The sequence below is a fragment of the Heterodontus francisci genome, chromosome 17 (genome assembly GCF_036365525.1).
Source record: "Heterodontus francisci isolate sHetFra1 chromosome 17, sHetFra1.hap1, whole genome shotgun sequence".
NCBI lineage: Eukaryota > Metazoa > Chordata > Chondrichthyes > Heterodontiformes > Heterodontidae > Heterodontus > Heterodontus francisci.
The window spans coordinates 52,424,101-52,440,468 of NC_090387.1; the positions used below are offsets into that span (position 1 = coordinate 52,424,101).

Genomic DNA, 16,368 nt, shown 5'->3' on the forward strand with positions numbered 1-16,368 from the left:
TCACGCAAAGATATGGAAAGTGCTGGAAAATAAACTCTGATTACGAGTGAATTTTCGAAGTCACCAGCTGGAATTAATGTCCTACAGGCAACAGCCACAGGAATCAATAGACCAGTTCATCAGCAGATGCTGTAGTAAGGGCAATGAGTGATACTTTTCAGAAGCTGAGCTATCAGACCGACTAATGGAGTTGGTGATTGTATCAACACCCATTGAAGTGTTTCAGAAGGACCTCTTGGGGAAAAAGAAAGGTCACAGCATTGATGCACTACTGGAAATACGAAGCCATTGTAGCTGGACAACAGCACCTGCAAACACTAAGTGCAACTAACAGTATTGGCACCATAACCAGGTCAAAAAGAGCAAGCAAGATGTGTGGTAAGTGTGGTCTGTTCCACTCACAGCGAAATTGCCCTGCATTTCGAGACCTGTGCAAGGCATGTGGTGCAAAAGGACACTGGGCCCGCCTATGCAGGAGTTCTGGCTCCAAAGATGCAGCCAGAAGTCACAGTCAGACACAAACAAACAGACAGCAGGGCAACAGCAGCAAGGAAAGCGCCAAAGACCTGTATAAACACAAGTTGATACACGAGGTCCACAGCGAAGTAGACCTGAGACAAGACTCAGAGAGACGTAGTTCTCAGACAGAAGATGAACAGGCATTTCACATTGTGAACCTAAAACATCACGTTGATGAAGCCCAACAACTAGAAGCTTTTGCCACTATTAACATCATGTGCCCAAAGAAAGCTGGCAAGCATACACTCAAGGTCAAGATTGACACCGGAGCTACTGCAAATTTCCTACCAGTCCGAATCCTCAAAGATATGTACCGGAGTCGCAGGAAGTCAATGATACAACCAACAACTGCCAAGTTATCTTCATACAATGGGTCACCTATCCTGTGCAGTGGCACATTAACAAAGCAATACAGCTATGGCAAGTTGGCATAGAAACCAAAAACCAGCATGTAAGGACCTCAACATCATAACCATCCATGAGAGCATTGCCAAGGGGAAATCTCCAAAGACCGGAATCTGCTCACAGACTCTGATCAGCATCAAATGTTGCAGTCTGGAAACCCAGCAACAGCACAACTATGCCGCTACTTCACTTCTGCTCTATGGAGAATCGCCAGCACCACATCTAGCCAGAACAGACAGGCACCTCCATGCAACCAAGTACTTTTCCCCCAACAAGTCCTCAACCTGGAGCCCCAAGCCTTCAGAGGCAGGGGATGAAGCAAGGCAAAGGACACGCAATGTCCTGAAGAGGCAGAGGAGGATTGAGTTGAAGCATTGTCTATCAGCTCTTAGAGATGAGGTGCCAGAACTTTCCAAGAATGACAAGGCCCCAAAAATGGTCATCTTGAGAAAAGCAACAGAGTATGTTAGCAGGTTGAAGGCAGAGCAACAGAAACTGAATTCAGAGAGGGAGAAACTTCAGAAAGAACTGTAACAGATAAATGCAAACTCCCTGAGCAACAGTTGTCAAACCATCAAGACGATATATGGACTTTTGAGGCTCTATATCTGTAAACCTCACAATCTCTATCCATCTGTCAATAATTTTGATATTATCTAATTTTATGTTTTTTACTTTTAGCCTAGGAGACTTACCTTTGGAAACAAGGGGGATTACCTTTAAGAGTGCTGTCCCTTTAAGATCTTAGTATGCTACTGAGCTGAGTACCACGATGCAGTCATGTGCCTACATGCCAATCTCACTCTGCTACTGTAACACTAAGAGACAAGTCTGTAAATAGTTAGCTCTGCACTGCATATACTTGTTAGCTGCTAATAAACCTGTTTGAGATCTTCAATCAACCTGGACTCCACGCATCTCATTTATGTTGCATCAGACAACATAAAAAACTTCTCATTACAGTCTGCCAAAGTTCCTCCGTCTCATCCACTCCTTCCATGACAAAATGCACTGAACTGTATAGTTTGATGGCTCCACATCCAACAGTTTCGGAGTGAAGAATGGAGTGAAACAGGGTTGTGTCCTAGCCCCCACTCTGTTTGGCATCTTCTTCTCCATGCTCCCGATCTTTGCCTTCCCTGCAGATATGGAAGGAGTCTGCTTGAACATTTGGTCAGACGGCAAGCTCTACGATCTATCAAGGCTGAAATAAAAGACAAAAACACATCACATCCTGATCAGAGAACTCCTCTACACTGATGACGCTGCGCTAGTCACTCACACGGAAACTCAGCTACAAAGGCTCATGGATTGTCTCTCCTGTGCCTGTAACTTGTTCTCCTTGACTATAAACATCAAGAAAACTGTGGTCATGGAACATAGGAACATGGGAGCAGGAGTAGACCATTCAGCCCATCGAACCTGCCCCGCTATTCAACACAATCATGGCTAATCATCTGCTTCAATGCCTTTTTCCACACTATCCTCATATCCCCTTATGTCATTTGTATTTAGAAATCTGTCAATCTCTGCTTTAAACATACTCAATGACTGAGCTTTCACAGCCCTCTGGGGTAGAGAATTCCAAAGATTCACAATCCTCTGAGTAAAGAAATTTCTCCTCATCTCTGTCCTAAGTGGCTTCCCCCGTATTTTGAAATTGTGTCCCCTGATTCTAGACTCCCAACCAGGGGAAACATCTTAGCTGCATCTACCCTGTCTAGCCCTTTAAGTATCTTGTAGGTTTCAATGAGATCACCTCATTCTTCGAAACTCTAGAGAATAGAGGCCAGTTTCCCCAATCTCTTCATAGGACAGTCCCGCCATCCCGGGAACAAGTCTGATGAAACTTTACTTCTCTCTCCACAGATGCTGGCAGAACTGCTGAGTATTTCCAGCACTTTTTGTTTTTATTTATGGTGAATCTTTGTTGCAGTCCCTCTATGGCAATAATATCCTTCCTAATGTAAGGGTATTCGCCAGAGCTGGCGGGCAGCCATAAAGACAGGGCTAAATTGTGGCGAGTCGAAGAGACTTAGTAGTTGGCAGGAAAAAAGACAGAGGCGCAAGGGGAGAGCCAACTGTGCAACAGCCCCAACAAACAAATTTCTCTGCAGCACCTGTGGAAGAGCCTGTTACTCCAGAATTGGCCTTTATAGCCACTCCAGGCGCTGCTTCACAAACCACTGACCACCTCCAGGCGCGTATCCATTGTCTCTCGAGATAAGGAGGCCCAAAAGAAAAAAGAAAGAAATGTAAGGGTACCAAAACAGGACACAGTACTCTAAGTGCAGTCTAACCAAGGTTCTATACAATTGAAAAAAAGACTTCACTACTCCTGTACTCAAATCCTCTTGCAATAAAGGCTAACATAACCATTAGCCTTCCTAATTGCTTGCTGCACCTGCATGTTAGCTTTTAGTGACTTATTGAAAAGGGCACCCAGGTCCCTTTGTACATCTACACTTTCTAATCTCTTAACATTTAAGAAATACTCTGCACATTATTCCTCCTGCCAAAATGGATAATCTCACATTTTTCCACATTATATTCCATCTGCCACATTTTTGCCCACTCACTAAGTCTGTCCAAATCCCCTTGAAGCTGCTTTGCATCTTCCTCACAACACACGTTCCCACCTAGTATTGTGTCATCCGCAAACTTGGAAATGCTACATTTGGTCCCCACATCGAAATCATTGATATATATTGTGAATAGGTTGGATCCAAGCACTGATCCCTGCAGTACTCCACTAGTCACAGCCTGCCAATGTGCGAATGACCCGTTTATTCCTGGTCTCTGTTTTCTGCCTGTTCACCAATCCTTAATCCATGCCAATATATTACCTCCTATCCCATGTGCTTTAATTTTGCTAACCAATCTCCTGTGGGGGACTTTATCAAAAGCCTTCTGAAAATCCAGGTATACCATGTCCTCCGACTCCCCTTTATCAATTCTGTTAGTAACATCCCCAAAAAACTCCAACAGTTTTGTCAAACATGATTTCCCATTCATAAATCCAGGTTGACTATGCCCAGTCAGATCATTATTATCCAAGTGTCCATTTATCACATCCTTTAGAATAGATTCTAGCATTTTCCCAACAACTCATGTAAGGCTAACAGGTCTGTTTTCTCTCTCCCTGCCTTCTTAAATAGTGGGGTGACATTTACGACCTTCCAATCTGCAGGAACCGCTCCAGAATCCATAGAATTTTGAAAGATCATCACCAATGCATCCACTATATCTGTAGCTACCTCTTTCAACACTCTTGGATGTAGAATATCAGGTCCTGGGGACTTATCAACCTTCAGCCCCATTAATTTCTCCAATACAACCTTCTTACTAATTTCCTTAAATTCCTCATTCTCCCTAGTCCCTTGGATCTCTGATCCTGGGAGATTTCTTGTATCTTCCTCAATGAAGACAGACACAAAGTAATTATGTAGCTTCTCTGTCATTTCTCTATTCCCCATTATAAATTCTCCTGATTCTGCCTGTAATAGACCCACATTTGTCTTCGCCGAACATTTCCTTTTTACGTACCTGTGGAAGCTATTACAGTCCATTTTATGTTTTTTGCTAGCTTACATTCATATTCTATTCTCCTTTTCTTTATCAATTTCTTGGTTCTCCTTTGCTGTATTCTAAAATCCTCCCAATCCTCAGGTTTACTACTATTTCTGGCACCTTTATAGGCCTTTTCTTTTAATCTTATACAATCCTTAATTTCCTTTGTTATCCATTGTTGATTGCCTTTACTTTTGGGGTTTTTGTGCCTTGAAGGAATGTATAGTTGCTGTAAACTATGTAATATTTCTTTAAAGACTATCCATTGCCTATGGACTGGCTTACATTTTAATGTATTTTCCCAATCCATCTCAGCCAATTTACCCCTCATACCTTCATAATTTCCTTTGTTCAAATTTCACACCCTGGCTTCAGATTGAACTACCTCACTTTCAAACATAATGTAAAATTCTATCATATTATGGTCACTCATCCCTAAAGGTTCTTTTACAACAAGATTATTAATTAACCCTTTCTTATTACATGATACTAGATCTAAAATAGCCTGTTCTGTAGTCGGTTCCTCAACATACGGCCCTAGAAAACTATCCCTAACACACTCCAGAAACTCATCCTCCACAGCATTAGTGCTCATTAGGTTTATCCAGTCTATATGCAGATTGAAGTCACCCATGATTACTGTATTACCCATGCTACATGCTTTTCTAATCTCCTGTTTAATACTATGCCCCACACTACCACTACTGTTTGGTGACCCTTGCTGTTTCCTAGCTCCACCCAAACAGATTCCACAGTTTGTTCTTCCAATCTGAGATCCTCCCTTACTAATCCCTTATTATCAGCGCAACACCACCTCCTTTTCCTTTTTGCTTGTCCTTCCCAAATGTCGGATATCCTTGAACTTTCAGTTCCCATTGGTCACCCTGTAGTCACGTTTCCATTATGGCAATTAGATCATAACCATTTACCTCTATTTGGGCCTTTAAATCATCTACCTTGTTGCAAATGCTGCATGCATTCAGGTAGAGTGCCCTTAACCTTGCCTTCTTGACATTCTGGATTCTAAGCCTAGTTGATGCTTGCCTTTGTTTTGCCTGTCTTCTAATGTTACTAGCTACTTTTCTACCTCCTGTTACCAGCTTTACTCCCTTCCAATTTGAGTTGCCCCTCAGGTTCCCATCCCCTGATAAGCTAGTTTAAACCCTCCTCAACAGCACTAACAAATCTCCCTGCAAGGATATTAGTTCCGGTCCTATTAAGGTGTAGCCCGTCCATCTTGTACAGGTCCCACTTGCCCCAGAACCTCATCCCTCTTCCCACCTCTGTCATTGGTACCAATGTGGACCACGACTTCTGGCTGTTCATCCTCCCCAGAAGGATGTCCAGCAGCCGCTCCGTGACATCCTTGACCCTGGCACCAGGGAGGCAACACACCATCCTGGAGTCACATTTACTGCCGCAGAAATGCCTGTCTGATCCCCTGACTATTGAATCCCCTATCAATTTTGCTCTTCCACTCTTTTTCCTCCCCTCTTGTATAGCTGAGCCACCCGTGGTGCCACAGACTTTGCTCTGGCTGCACTCCCCCAAGGAACCATCACTCTCACCAGTATCCAAAATGGGAAACTGATTAGCAAGCAAGATAGATTTAGGGGACTCCTGCACTGCCTGCCTGGTTCTCTTAGACTACCTGGAGGTCACCCATTCCCTCTCTGCCTGCATGCTCCTAACCTGCAGTGTGACCACCTCCCTAAACATGATATCCACATAGTCCTCTGTCTTGTGGATGCAGAACAGTGACTCCAGCTGCCGCTCAAGTTCCGAAATCCGGAGCTCAAGCTTCTGCAGCCAGTGACACTTCCTGCAGATATGTTCGTCTAGGACACATGTTGCCTCCATGACTTCCCACATACCGCAGGACATACATTCCACTTGGCCAAGCTGCCCTGCCATACCGTAACTTTAAAAACTTTTTATTACATTGAGAAGTAAAATAACTTACCAGTTACTCACCAATCAGCTTCTTCTCCTGTACGGAAGAGAGAGACAGCTACTGGAGGCTGAAAAAAGGTAGAAGAAAGACAGAAAGAAAGGAAAGGAAAGGAAAGGAAAGGAAGGAAAGGAAGGAAAGGAAGGAAGGAAGGAAGGAAGGAAGGAAACCCTTCCCCTCAATTACCAAACTCCCTTCACACTCTGTGCCCTCCAGTAGCACTCAGTGCAGACAAGCGGCACTGAGAGTCCCCTGAATTTATACTCAGAAAACAATGCTGTGTCAGCTCTGCTTGAACTCTGCTGCAGCTCATAAACCAGTTTAAGCTAGCTACCTAATTAACTAGCTACAGCTATTTTCAAAGTGTTAGTATGTCCCTGTTTAAAATGGCAAGAAACCTAACTTACCTCTTAACTGAAACAGGAATTTCAATTAATTGCTAGATGTAAACAAAACAAAAACTAGTCTTGAGAGATTAACCCTTAAAATTCACTCACTTACTAAACTGCCTTCTTCACACTCAGTGCAGACAAGGTGTTGGATCTCCACCCGTGATCACACTAAATAACACCCCACTGGAAGTGGTTAGCAAATTTTACTAGCTTGACTCCACGGTGACAGACAATCTGTCCCTTGATGCAGAGTTCGATACACACATAGGGAAAGCAGCTACCACCTTTGACCGACTTGCAAAACACGCATGGAATAACACCAAGCTGACCCTTAGGACCAAGCTCATGGTTTTTAAGGCCGGTGTTCTCAGCACCTTGCTTTATGGCTGTGAAACATGGGCGACTTACAGCTACCAGGAAAAGAAGCTCAATAATTTCTATCTGCACTCTCTGCAGGGCATTATGGGTATATCCTGGCAGGACAAAATCACAAATGTAGCAGTCTTCTCAAAGGCAGAGCTCCCAAATGTGTTGGCACTAATCAAATAGAGGCAGCTTCAGCAGATCGGACACGTCCGCAGAATGGAAGACGGTTGCATACCCAAGGACCTTCTGTATGGTGAGGTAGCCAGGGTCAGATGACCAGTGGGGTGCCCAAAGCTCCATTTCAAGAATGCGTGTCAGAGTGACATGAAGGCCCTAAATGTCGATTATCGCACTTGGGAGTCACTAGTTAGTGAAAGAGGGAAATAGCGACACATCCTGTGGACTGGTGTGCACTACCACAATGACCAGTTACTACAGCAGCTTGGTAATGGGCGCCAACGTCAAAAACAACAACTCACAGTGTCACTTGGCAGCATCACATGCAGCATTTGTGGCAGAACCTGCCTCTCAAGGATTGGCCTTCACAGCCATAAGCAAAGGTGCACCAAGAGAAGACACCCCACCTAAATGGATTGTTTGCTCGTGTCCATCATCTTTCATCGATGGAAGGATGCCATCCAACCATCTAAACATTTTAAATAATAGTGTCTAGTTCATCACCTGTGAGTAACCTGATTTTAAGTAACTGAAAGTGACTTTAAAAAACTATATTGAACAATTAACTGTCATGGATAGATGCATCTGCGACTGGTAGATTGATGAGAACGAGGTCAAGTAGGTTTTTCCTTCTTGTTGGCTCGCTCCCGTCCTACTGCAGATGCAGTCTAGCAGCTATATCCTTTAGGACTCGGCCAGCTTGGCCAGTAGTGGTGCTACCGAGCCACTCTTGGTGATGGACATTGAAGTTCACCATCCAGACTATATTCTGGGCTCTTGCTACCCTCAGTGCTTCTTCCAAGTGGTGTTCAACATGGAGAAACTCTGATTCATCAGCTGAGGGGTGGGGGGGGGGGCGGGTGGTGGTGGGGGGGTGGTGGTGGTGGTGGCTGATGGTAGGTGGTAATCAGTAAGAGGTTTCTGTGCCCATGTTTGACCTGATGCCATGAGACTTATATGGGTTTCAGAGTCACTGTTGAGAACTCCCAGGGCAACTCCCTCCTGACTGTATACCACTATGCCGTCACCTCTGGTGGTTCTGTCCTGTCAGTAGGACAGGACATATCCAGGGATGGCAATGGTGGTGTCTGGGACATTGTCTGTAGGGTATGGTTCTGTGAGTGTGACTATGTCAGGCTGTTGCTTGACTAGTCTGTGGGACAGCTCTCCCAATTTTGGTCGCAAGTAAGGAGGACTTTGCAGGGTCGACAGGCTGGGTGTGCCCAGGTTTTAAGGAGTGTCTTAAAGGAGGAAAGTGAGGTGGAGAGGCGGAGAGGTGTAGGGAGGATATTGCAGAGCTTGGGGCCAAGGCAACTGAAGGCACAAACACCAAAGATGGAGAGAATTAAATCAGGGATTTACAAGAGGCCAGAATTAGATGACTGCAGACATATCGGAGGGTTGTGGGACTGGAAGAGGTTACAGAGATAGGGAGATAAGGTCATGGAGGGGTTTGAAAACAAGGATGAGAATTTTAAAATCAAGTCGTTGCTTGTTCGGGAGCCAATGGAGGTCAGCGAGCTCAAGGGTGATAGGGGAATGGGACTGAGTGTGTGTTAAGATACAGGCAGCCGATTGTTGCATAACATCAAGTTCACAGAGAGTAGAATGTGGGAGAGCAGCCAGTCTTCTACAGAGTTAGGCTGTCTGCTGTAAGTAGAGCTACAGTCTACGTCTAGAGCAGAAACGCTATTTGCATTTCAGTGAAGGTTACCCCTGAATTGAGCGTTTATGCTGCCTAATCCTTCCAAGCTATTACAGCAAGCATCTGTCAGATTGGTTAGCTAGCAATGCACATACGGATAGCATAAGGAATAAATGCAATGTAAGCAAGGGGCAAGAATTTCATCACTTACCCTGTGGAAAGAAGGCATCAGCTCCACATGACACTCAATTTTCACCACATAGGTGGAATGGCTCCCAAGAGGAGTTAGTAATATTGACATTGCCACATAGCTTCATATTAACCCTGTGCCTTGTTAAAATTTTATTCTTGTGATTTCGGTGACACTGGCAAAGCTGGCATTTGTTCCTCATCCCTAGTTGCACCAAGAAGATGGTTGTGAGTCTTCTTGAACATCTAGTCATAGTTTGATAAAACTGAATGACTTGCTGTGCCATATCAGTGGGCATTTAAGAGTCAACCATGTTGGTGTGGAACTGAAGTCACACATAGCATAGACCAGGTAAGGATGTCAGGTTTTCTTTCATTCTTCATTAATGAAACAGTTAGGTTTTTATGACAATCTGACAGTTTCCTGGTTATTTTTAAAGCTGCCACCTTTTTATTTTCAGATTTCAATAGAAATAACAGTCTGGGATGTGTTTCACAAGTGGCTGCGCCAATGTTGTGGGTTTTACACTATCGTCTACAGTCACAATTACCCCTAAAGAGATTAAAGAAATTTAAAAAAGGTAAGTTCTGAGGCAAAAATCTTACAGATGAAGGGAGGACCAGGAAGTATGTTGAAGTCCGGAGAGGAGGAAATCCAATAAGTCTGGTGGAATCATAATAGAAGATTGGAAAGGTTCTTCACCAAAGCCATCAGGATTAGAATTGGGAAAAAATTGAGCCAAATAGATCAGCTTTCTTTTTTAAGAGAATGAGCAATGATATTATTAGAACTGAAAGGGGATGATAAAAAGGATGTACAGAAGCTATGAGAGAGTGATTTGGCAAGGGACCAGACGTATTTAGAAGGGTAGAAAGATAGCAGTTGACATTTCCTTTCAATAAGGCTGTGCTTAACTGCTTTAATTTTGAATTGACTGAGGTTATGAACAGAGATAAAATTGTCTCAGAATACTTCAGACTGGTCAAGCTGCCCAGGTACACAGGAAAGCATTTTATGACAGACAAGATTAAGTCAAGATATGGTACCAGTTGTGATAGAAAAAGTGAAGTATGAGCCTTCATTCAAGTCTGAGTAACATTAGTTACTTTACTAGTAGACATTAAAGGACCAGAGATTAAAAAGAGCCAGTTAGACCAGAGGAAAACAGCAAAGAATACTTGATGACTGTCTTAGTAAGGTGAATATAATGATAATGGTGGGAATGGCGCATAACAGGCAATTTGTGATACGTTATTCTGCAAGAGACTGAAATGAGACAGTATCCAAAACGACCGAGCAGCAAGGGAACAGATACCGTGTAAGAGTTAGGATTGGAGGAGAGGAAAAGCTCTTGTTCAATTGCCAGTGTGATAAGAAATGTGATAGGCTGATTGATGAGTTGGCCAAGGTCACTCAGGACGACAAAGCAAACTTGCTGAAATGATCAGAAGAGAAGTGCAATCAATGCAAATGGTGAACATTAAAGTCCCTAAGAATGCTGATCTCAGTGGAGGTAAAGTTAAGAATTGACAGCTTTTATTTTACTTGACAAAATGTGGAAACGTTCAAGAGTTCAGAGAACGATAAAGATAGCACACTTTATGTAGTGAGAGAAATATAGTTTTAGCCACAAAAGATCAAAGTTGGGTAATTCAAATGAGCTAAAAAGTATGTTGCAAGAACAGCAGAATCCTAAGTACATCAGGAGTTGCAATAGAAAATGTGAAAAGGAAATTCAATTGAGGAAGAGTCAGTGAGAAACAATAGTTGAGGGCAGGAAGACTAGACATCAAAATGGACAGAATCAAGGTTCAGTGTTTTTAGGTCTCTAAGGTGACCTCATGACAGAGCTGCATTCAACTACAAAGGCTTCCAATGGAAGTAACGCAACCAACATCTCAAGCGTTGATGCAATAGAAAAGGGAGAAATTGGATAAAAAGTCAGAGAACCAAAAGGCTGAGGGAGAAAAAGTAAAGTTATCCAGAGGATTATGGAGCAGGAAAAAAGAAGAACTGGGAAAGATAATGGTGGAATTTAGCTCCCTCCACCCAGCAGAGCCAGGCAGAATGGGAATTACAATTGAGTGTCTCTTTTTCCCACTCTGCTACTGCCCAGCAGCAATTTTCATCCAGGCAGTTGAGGTAACTGCTAGAGTAAGGCAGATAACTCATTACTTTATGCTAATCAGGGTCCTATCACTTAGCTAGGACTTGCAAGGGAATTCTAACTCTGCACGGGCTAGAATGACCACAGTGTCCACTCCAATTAGTGAAAGTTACCAGACGCCCCAGTAGAGGAGTGTTCAGTACCCAACAAAGAAAGTTTAGGCCTCTGCCACCTTGGGAATCCCCCAGTTTCCACCCACGAGCCCTGCCAAACAAACATGAACAAAAAGATACTATACCGAAAGTGCGGCCTGCACAAAATGTAGCTGATTGGTATCTAGGGGAAAGTTTTATAAATCTTCCCAGCCTGCAGTAGTTATGGTGTATCAGACTTTCTACCACTTTACTGGAAGTGTGGTGGAAAGTGTCATGCATTTCTTTGTGCTATTTTAAACAACACAATGAGGTACGTGGAATCCAGTTCATTGAAGATCTCTAGAGGCTTTATTGACAGTTAAACTAGTATATACAATACAGAGCAAACTATATACGGAACCAGTACAGAGTGAGTATGGCTAAATCCTGGTACTTAGCTCATTAGCATACTGAGTTCTTAAAGAGACACCACTCTTAAAGTGATCATAAAACATCCCCTTCGTTTCCAAAGATAAGTCACGTAAGCTATTAGTAAAAGCACGTCCAACTGAATAACATCAAAATTAATTATGCAGGGATAGAGAGTATAAAATTTAAAAGTATAAAGATAGGGATTGTGAAATTTATAAGTGCAGAAGCTTAAGAGTCCATACATGGTTTCGGTGGTTTGACAACTCTTCCAGATCTTGTTTTTGTATAACCTTCTGGGGATGTGGATTTCACCCTGGGCTGTTTTTGGTTTGCAGACATGTTGTCAATGTGTTGGTTGTTGTCCTGTTGTTCTGACACTGCAAGTCGGTCATATACCATCTTCATTCTCCCTTGTTTTTCGAGCAGTGGCTCCTGCATCTTGGAGAATTTGCATCTAAGCTGTTGCTGCTTTTTCTGAAGTTTCTTCCTCTCTGCATTCAGTTTCTGTTGCTCTGCCTTCAGCCTGCCAACATACTCTGTTGCTTTTCTCAGGATGACCACTTTAGTGGCCTTTTCATTCTTGGAAAGTTCCAGCACCTCATCTTGAAGAGCCAACAGACAATGCTTCAACTCATTCCTTTTCTGCCTCTCCAGGACATTGTGTGTCCTTCGCCTCTCCTCATCGTCTGTGTCTGAAGGCCTGGGGTTCAAGGTTGAGAACTTGTTGGGGAAGGAGCACTTGGCCTCATGGAGGTGCCTGTCCATTCTGGCTCGTTTTGGTGCTGGCAGTTCTCTGGAGAGCATAGGCGAGGGTGCGGCATAGTTGTGCTGTTGCTGGATTTCCAGACTGCACCATTTGAGGCTGGCCAGAGTCTGTGAGCAGGTTCCAGTCCTTGGAGATTTCCCCTTGGCAATACTCCCCACTGCCAGCCTTTGCTTCTCAATGGTCAGAACGTCAACCTCTTCTTCTGAGTCACTGGCACGCAATGAAATATTATCTGATGACAAAGAACGTTCATCATCTGAATTTAGATCTTCATTCTCTTTGTGTGGTGTCTCTGAGAGGGCGCTGATACTCTCCAAACCAGAATGACTGAGATCCTGGAAGAACTGTCACTCAATCTCAGACATGAGGGACCCGGACACAAGGAATGCATCCTCTCTCAGGTGCAGTACAGCATCGCCTTTGAAATCTCCTATGGCATCGAACCTGCTTGTGTACATTTGTTGTAAGTCCTGGACTGACTCAATGCAGATACCCTCGGTCTCTTCTGCTGTAGTGGGTACCTTGGTGATCTCGTGGATAGTCACAAAGTTGAGGTCCTTACATGCTGGCAGTCCTGCCACTGCTGGTCCGCATGTGTCTACCAGGTAAAATATTTGTGATTTCCATACCAAATTGCCATAGCTGCATTGCATTGTTAGTGCAAGGGATGGGTTACCCATTGTATGCAGTTGTCGGTTGCATCATTAATTTCCAACGACCCCAGTACATATCCTTCACAATTTGGACTGGTAGGATATTTGCAAGCGCTCCCGTGTCAATCTTAGTCCTGAGTGTGTGTTTGCCAACTTTCCTTGGGCACATGATATTAATAGTAGCGAATGCTTCCAGTTGTTTGACTTCATTAACACAATGTGTCAGGTTCACAATGTGAAATGCTTGCTCGTCTTCTGGCTAAGAATCGCTCCATTGTGAGTCTTGTCACAAGTCTAATTCACTGTGGACTTAGTGTATCGGGTTGTGTTTACACAGGTCTCTGGCCCTCTCCTTGCTGCTGTTGCCCTGCTGCTGCGCCGGTCTTCTGTTTGTTTGTGTCCTATTATGCCTTCTGGCTGTGCCTTTGGAGACAAATTTCTTGCATAGGTGGGCCCGGTGTCCTTTTGCACCGCACGCCTTGCACAAATCTTGAAATATAGGACAACTTCGCGGTGAGTGGGACAAACCACACTTACCACTATGCTTGCTTGCTTTTTGTGACCTGGTTACCGTGCCGATACTGTTGGCTGCACCTAGCGCTTGCAGATGCAGTTGCCCAGCTACAATGGCTTTGTATTTCCTGCAATCTTCTAGCAGCGCATCAATGCTGTGACCTTTTTCCTCAAGAGGTCTTTTTGAAATGCTTCAATAGGTTTTGAGACAAGCACTAGCTCCATTATTCACTTCAACAGCTCAGTTTCTGAAAAATCACATTTGTTGCTCTTACGACATCAACTACTGATGAATTGATCAATTGATTCCTGTGGCTATTGCATGTAGGACATCAACTCCAGGTGATGAATTCTAAAATTCACTCTTAACTGAAGCTGATCTTCTAGCACTTTCCATATCTTTGCGGGATCTTTCTGGTCCTCTTCAGATAAGTCAGAGGTATTGATTCTGTATAACCCCTCATTTCCAACAGCTATCAGTATTTTCACAGCCTGCTTCACTGGTTCTGCAACTGCTTGGTCTATGAAGCATAACTGCATTCTTAGTTTAAAAAGTTTGAACTTGGATAGGATATCAATGGCCTTACGGTTCATGCTGGGGAATTTGATATCCATCCTTCTGCTGATCTTTCTTTTTCTGCTCTATATTTAACTTTATCCAGCTCTGTGTGTGCCTTTAGCACTGTACGTATTAGGACTTGTCTATTTGTGACTTAAAACTTGTGTTAAAACTTGTTCTATTAACTCTGTGCTGCTCCCTTTTTAAGAAATTCTTTTTTCCAGGCTCGCTGCTTTGACAGTGTGTAACAGGTGCTTGACAGTTTTTTGTCTTTCAGCACTTTGTTTGTATGTTTAGACAGCTTTTCCATAGGCCGTTCAAGGGTTTTCCCCTTTGCTTTTTCTTTGATAGAGTTTGTTTATCTTTTTCACGCTTGACTGGTTTAATGATTTTTTTCAGCTTTGGCTGTGTGAATGGAGACTCTGCTGTGTTCAGGGTTTCATGCGCTTTTATTTGGATGCCTCCTGTAATGGCACCGACCTTGATCAGCCTGAGAGAGGTATTGTGTTTTCCCTGTTTTTTTTTCTCTCTTCTACGAAGCCTTTAAAAGTCAATTTTTTAAGCTGTTCAATGCTTTTTCTTTAAACCGGGATTCCTTGACCATCGGTACAATGACTTACCTGACCACAGGAATTTATTTGTAGCCTGTCTTTCAGCGCTCTGTCTCCCACAGCTGGAGGTAACATTTTTCTTCTTTCCACTGTTTGGGCCAGAATTTCTTTCGAACTTCCTCTCTTTTGGCTGTCGGAAGGGTCGCTTTCACAGCTGTTTTACCTGTGGTCTTCAAGCTTATATCTTACCTTTTCACCACTGCTGCCACCATATCATGAGTTTCTTTGTATTATCTTAAGCAACACAATGAGGTATGTGGATTCCAGTTCCTTGAATACCTTTAGAGGGTTTATTAACAGTTAAACTAGTATATATGACACAGAGCAAACTGTATACAGAAGCTTTGTTTAGGATGTTGCAGTGCAGAGTGAGTCTGGCTTCTAGTCACATGACTACATCTTGGTACTTAGCTCATTAGCATACTGAGTTCTTAAAGGGAGATCACTTTTCAAGTGATTATACACCAGTAACCATGTTTACACGCATAAAAAGAGGTTTCCGGTGAAATTGTTGAGGCTGCAGTGGCAAAACATTCAAAGAAATTCAGGATCTGGGCTTTCAAAAAGTATTTGATAAATTGCTACATACAAGACTTGTGGAAATTTAGCATTTGGAATTAAGGATAAAAAGGTGACATCAATAGAAGCAAGGCTGAAGGATAAAAAGGAGAAAGTGAGTAAAATTGTCAGAGAAAATGCAAAAGGCTGCAGAAGAACATATTAATTAGGGGAGTGGGCAAACATGGAAAATGCTACATGTATAAATACGAAGTTGTACACTATGGACAAAAAACGGAGAATGGGAATATGCACTAAAGAGTAAAATTTACTGCTTAGGTACTAAAAAGGGCATTAGGAATCTAGTCCACTTACGTTAACCCACTTACAGTGACCTGTTACATGTAGACATTCCTTGTTTTACAGATATATATATATATATATATATATACACACACACACTGCGACATCTTCAAATACACCAAAATCACTAGAATTAAAGTCATACTGTTTCAAGTTTTATACTCTAACATGGCAAAAAGGAACCTGTATAGCTGGATGGAATGGTGCAAGTTGAAGCAGTGGGCTGAATTTAATGAGGACCCACCAGGAAAAGGGTACCATTCGCATTCCTCACGTGGGCGGTCACACCACCGTGATTACGCAGCAGTGGCCATTTTGCATAGGGGAGGTTTGGGAATCCCCCTAATCAAGTGTCGGGGAGTGTGAGGCGAGTTGTTGATTACAGCTTGAGATGACTCTGGAGAAGGTGCTGCCGCCATATTTAAAGGTCTGCCAGCCCTGCATTCACTCCTGACTTGGATTTATTGTCAGCTTTGTGCAGCCAACAACTCTGCCTGACTGGTTCCTGTACCCCACC

The 16,368-nt window shown here is 43.2% G+C and overlaps 1 pseudogene; it reads right to left on the bottom strand.

Annotated features, from left to right (window-relative positions):
- Positions 1-1,881: 1,881 nt before the first annotated feature.
- On the bottom strand, positions 1,882-13,334 carry LOC137379131 (uncharacterized; annotated as a pseudogene).
- Between the last annotated feature and the right edge of the window lie 3,034 nt (positions 13,335-16,368).